This window comes from Dama dama, chromosome 9, assembly GCF_033118175.1.
Source record: "Dama dama isolate Ldn47 chromosome 9, ASM3311817v1, whole genome shotgun sequence".
NCBI lineage: Eukaryota > Metazoa > Chordata > Mammalia > Artiodactyla > Cervidae > Dama > Dama dama.
This window is the reverse complement of record NC_083689.1, coordinates 101,313,705-101,319,704: the sequence shown is the minus strand read 5'-3', so window position 1 is coordinate 101,319,704 and position 6,000 is coordinate 101,313,705.

The window sequence follows — 6,000 nt, the reverse complement described above, 5'->3', positions numbered from 1 at the left end:
AAAAACCAAAACCAGATGAAGATGACACAAAAAATAAAAATTAAAATCTATGATGAACATAGATACAAAAATCCTCAACAAAATGCTAGCAAACAAGTCCAACAATGCATTGAAAAGATCATACAACATGATTAAGTGGGATTTATTCCAGGGTTGCAAGGATTTTTCAATATCCACAAATAAACCACTTTGACAAACCACATTAACAAACTGAACACTAAAAATCAAAAGATCATCTCTGTAGATGCAGAAAAGCTTTTGACAAAATTCAACAAACATTTATGATAAAGGGAAAAAAAAAAAAAAGCAACTCTCAGGAAAGTGGGAATAGAGGGGACTTACCTCAATTTAATGAAGGTCATATATGACAAATCCACAGCTAACATCATTCTCAGTGATGAAAAACAGAACATTCCATCTAAGATCAGGAACAGTGGGAGGATGCCCACTCTCACAACTATTACTCAGCAAAGGTTTGGAGGCCCCAGCCACGGCAATCTGCAAAGAAAAAGAAATAAAAGGATTTCAAATTAGAGAAGTAAAACTGTCATTGTTTGCACATGACACAATACTATACACTGACAACCTTAAAGATGTTATAAAAAAACTACTAGAGCTTATCAATGAATTTGGTAAAGTTGCAGGATATAAAACTAATACATAGAATTCTCTTTCATTCCTATGCCCTAACAATGAAAGATCAAAAAAAAAAAAAAAAAAAGAAAAAGAAATTAAGGAAATAATCTTATTTACCATCACATCCAAAAGAATAAAATATCTAGGAATAAACCTACCTAAAAGAGAGGAAAGACCTGTACTTTGAAAACTATAAGACACTGATCAAACAAATCAAAGATGATTCAAACAGATGGAAATATATATCACGTTTTCGGATTATAAAAATCAATGTTGTCAAAATGACTATACTATTGAAAGCAATCCACTGATTTAATGCAATCCCCATCAAGTTAGCAATGGAATTGTTCACAGAACTAGAACAAAAATTTATTAAATTTGTCTTGAAACACAAAAGACCCTGAATAGACAAAGCAATCCTAAGAAAGAAAAACAAGAGTTGGAGGAATCAGGTTCTGTTACTTCAGACTACACTACAAGGTACAGTAATCAAAAAGTATGGTACTGGTAAAAGAACAGACATATACATCAATGGAACAAGATAGAAAGTCCATAAATAAACCCATGCACCTGTGGTCAATTAATCTTTGACAAAGGAGGCAAGACTATATAATGGAGAAAAGACAGTCTTTCCAATAAGCGCTGCTGGAAAAACTGGACAGCTACATGTAAAAGAATGAAATTAGAACACCTCTAAGACCATAAAAAATATAAACTCATATTGGATCAAAGATCTAACTGAAGGTTGAACATCATAATGCTCTTAGAAGAAAACAGGCAGAACACTCTTTAATGTAAATCCACCTCTGAGAGAAATAAAAATAAAAAACAAAAATAAACATAGGACTTAATTAAATCTTCTGCACAGCAAAGAAAACCATAAACAAAATGAAAAGACAACCCATAGAATGGGAGAAAATATTTACAGACAATGCAACTAACAAGGGGTTACTCTCCAAAATTTACAAACAGCTTATGCAGCTCAATCAAAACAAAAGCAACTCAATCAAAAAATGGCCAATCCAACAACATATTAAAAAGCAGAGACAGTACTTTGCCAACAAAGGTCAGTCTAGTCAAAGCTATGGTTTTTCCAGTAGTTATGTATGGATGTGAGAGTTGGAATATAAAGAAAGCTGAGCACCGAAGAATTGGTGCTTTTGAACTGTGGTGTTGGAGAAGACTCTTGAGAGTCCCTTGGACAGCAAGGAGATCAAACCAGTCAATCCTAAAGGAAATTAGTACTGAATATTCATTGGAGGGACTGATGCTGAAGCTGAAACTCCAATAATTTGGCAACCTAATGTGAAGAACTGACTCATTAGAAAAGACCCTGATGCTGGGAAAGATTGAAGGCAGGAGGAGAAGGGGATGAGAGAGGATGAAATGGTTGGATGGCATTACCGACTCAGTGGACATGAGTTTGAGCAAGCTCCAGTAGTTGGTGATGGACATGTAAGCCTGTCGTGCTACAGTCCATGGGGTCACAAAGAGTCAGACATGACTGAGAGGCTGAACTTATTGAGATCTAATTGGTGAAACTGAACATTTTTAGTGTATATCATTTGATGAATGGGCATATGCAAACACTCAGGAAATATCAGCACAAACAAGGTAATAGACATACCATTACCTCCAAAAGTTTGCTTGTGTCCCTTTTTGAGGCATGTAGTAATAACACTCAACTTGAGATCTACCCTTTTAACAAATTTTTATTTTTTTTGAAAGAAATACTACCAATCCTACAAAAACTTTTTACAAATGTAAAGAGGAAGTATACAATCTAAAAGTCTAATATTACCCTGTTACCCAAGTCAGAAGAAAAAAAACACAAACTTTAAACCAATATACCTCAACAACTTAAACATAAACGTTCTTAATAAATATTAGCACACCAAATTAAGTGATATATGAAAATGAGAATCAGCCAAGAGCAAGTGATACATAGCCCAGGATCGTTCAGATTGTTTTAGTATCTGAAAAACCAGAGACAAGACATGGAAGCAACCTAAATGTCCAGGAACAGAAGGATAGATAAAGAAGAAGTGGTGCACACATACAATGGAAATTTAATCGTGAAAAAGAATGAAATCATGCCATTTGCAGCAACATGGATGGACCTAGAGACTGTCACACTGAGAGAAGTCAGGCCAAGAAAGACAAATATCACACGACATCCCTTATAAGTGGGATCTAAAAAGAAATGTAAGTGAACTTAACAAAACAGAAACAGACTTGCAGACTTAGAGAACCAACATATGGTTACCAGAGTGGGGGAAGGGCAGGGGAGGGAGTGATAGGGAGTTTGGGACTGACATGTGTGCACTTCTCTGTATTTAAAATGGATAACCAACAAGGACCTACTGTATAGCACGGAAAACTGCTCAGTATTTGTAACAACCTAATTGCAGATGGTGATTGCAGCCATGAAATTAAAAGGCACTTACTCAACTAGACCAAAGAATTTCACAATTTGTATGGAAATACAAAAAACCTCGAATAGCCAAAGTAATCTTGAGAAAGAAGAATGGAACCGGAGGAATCAACCTGCCTGACTTCAGACTCTACTACAAAGCCACAGTCATCAAGACAGTATGGTACTGGCACAAAGACAGAAATATAGATCAATGGAACAGAATAGAAAGCCCAGAGATAAATCCACGGACCTATGGACACCTTATCTTTGACAAAGGAGGCAAGGATATACAATGGAAAAAAGACAACCTCTTTAACAAGTGGTGCTGGGAAAACTGGTCAACCACTTGTAAAAGAATGAAACCAGAACACTTTCTAACACCATACACAAAAATAAACTCATAAATCCATAAAAAAAAAATGGATTAAAGATCTAAATGTAAGACCAGAAACTATAAAACTCCTAGAGGAGAACATAGGCAAAACACTCTCCAACATAAATCAAAGCAAGATCCTCTATGACCCACCTCCCAGAATATTGGAAATAAAAGCAAAACTAAACAAATGGGACCTAATGAAACTTAAAAGCTTTTGCACTACAAAGGAAACTATAAGTAAGGTGAAAAGACAGCCCTCAGATTGGGAGAAAATAATAGCAAATGAAGAAACAGACAAAGGATTAATCTCAAAAATATACAAGCAACTCCTGCAGCTCAATTCCAGAAAAATAAATGACCCAATCAAAAAATGGGCCAAAGAACTAAACAGACATTTCTCCAAAGAAGACATACAGATGGCTAACAAACACATGAAAAGATGCTCACCATCACTCATTATTAGAGAAATGCAAATCAAAACCACAATGAGGTACCATTACATGCCAGTCAGGATGGCTGCTATCCAAAAGTCTACAAGCAATAAATGCTGGAGAGGGTGTGGAGAAAAGGGAACCCTCTTACACTGTTGGTGGGAATGCAAACTAGTACAGCCGCTATGGAAAACAGTGTGGAGATTTCTTAAAAAACTGGAAATAGAACTGCCATATGACCCAGCAATCCCACTTCTGGGCATACACACTGAGGAAACCAGATCTGAAAGAGACACGTGCACCCCAATGTTCATCGCAGCACTGTTTATAATAGCCAGGACATGGAAGCAACCTAGATGCCCATCAGCAGATGAATGGATAAGGAAGCTGTGGTACATATACACCATGGAATATTACTCAGCCGTTAAAAAGAATTCATTTGAACCAGTCCTAATGAGATGGATGAAGCTGGAGCCCCTTGTACGGAGTGAAGTAAGCCAGAAAGATAAAGAACATTACAGCATACTAACACATATATATGGAATTTAGAAAGATGGTAACGATAACCCTATATGCAGAACAGAAAAAGAGGCACAGAAATACAGAACAGACTTTTGAACTCTGTGGGAGAATGTGAGGGTGGGATATTTCAAAAGAACAGCATGTATACTATCTATGGTGAAACAGATCACCAGCCCAGGTAGGATGCATGAGACAAGTGCTTGGGCCTGGTGCACTGGGAAGACCCAGAGGAATCGGGCGGAGAGGGAGGTGGGAGTGGGGATCGGGATGGGGAATACGTGTAAATCTATGGCCGATTCATGTCAATGTATGACCAAAAAAAAAAAAAATAATAATAATAATAATAAATAAATTAAAAAAAAAAAAAAGAAAGAAAATTATGACCAACCTAGACAGCATATTGAAAAGCAGAGACATTACTTTGCCAACATAGGTCCATCTGGTCAAGGCTATGGTTTTTCCAGTGGTCATGTATGGATGGGAGAGTTGGACTATAAAGAAAACTGAGCACCAAAAAATTGATGCTTTTGAACTGTGGTGTTGGAGAAGACTCTTGAGAGTCCCTTGGACTGCAAGGAGATCCAACCAATCCATCCTAAAGAAGATCAGTCCTGGGTGTTCATTGGAAGGACCGATGCTCAAGCTGAAACTCCAGTACTTTGACCACCTCATGTGAGGAGTTGACTCATTTGAAAAGACCCTGATGCTGGGAGGGATTGGGGGCAGGAGGAGAAGGGGACGACAGAGGATGAGATGGTTGGATGACATCACCGACTCGATGGACATGAGTTTGAGTAAACTCCGGGAGTTGGTGATGGAGAGGGAGGCCTGGCATGCTGTGATTCATGGAGTCGCAGAGTTGGACATGACTGAGCGACTGAACTGAACTGAACTGAACTGGAAAAGAATTTGAAAAAGAACATATACCTGTGTATGTATATGTAAAACTGAATCACTTTGTTGTACACCTGAAACTAACATAACATTGTTGATCAACTTCAATATAAAATGGGTTTTGAAAAATAATATACAATACCCAGTAAGGTGGCACAGTGGTAAAGAATGCCCCTGACTACAGGAGATGCAGGAGATGTGGCATTGATCCTTGGATAGGGAAGATCCCCCGGTGTGGGAAATGGCAACTAACTCCAGTATTCTTCCCTGGAAAATTCCATGGACAGAGGAACCTGGCAGTCTACTGCCCATGGCATCACAAAGAGTCAGACATGACTGAGCACGCAAGCACAAAAAAATCTTATGGTCATCTTAATAGATACAGAGAAAGCATTTGATTACATTCAACACATATTCACAATAAACTTTATCCTAATGAAGAGTTATCACCAGTAAACCTACAGCTGACATTGTACTTAATGCTGATAAACTGAACATTTCTAAAATCAGAAAAAGGGCATGGAGTCCACTCTTAATCACATTTGTCAACAGTGTACAGAGGTCCGAGCCATGGGGTTAAGGTTATAAAAATATTAAATACATGCAGATATGAAAAAGAGAAGTGAAACTGTTTTTACTCACAGCAGCATGATTTTTATATACAAAATCTAAGGAATCTTAAAAGTCACTGCCTATTAGAAATGATTTTACCAGTAATACAAGGT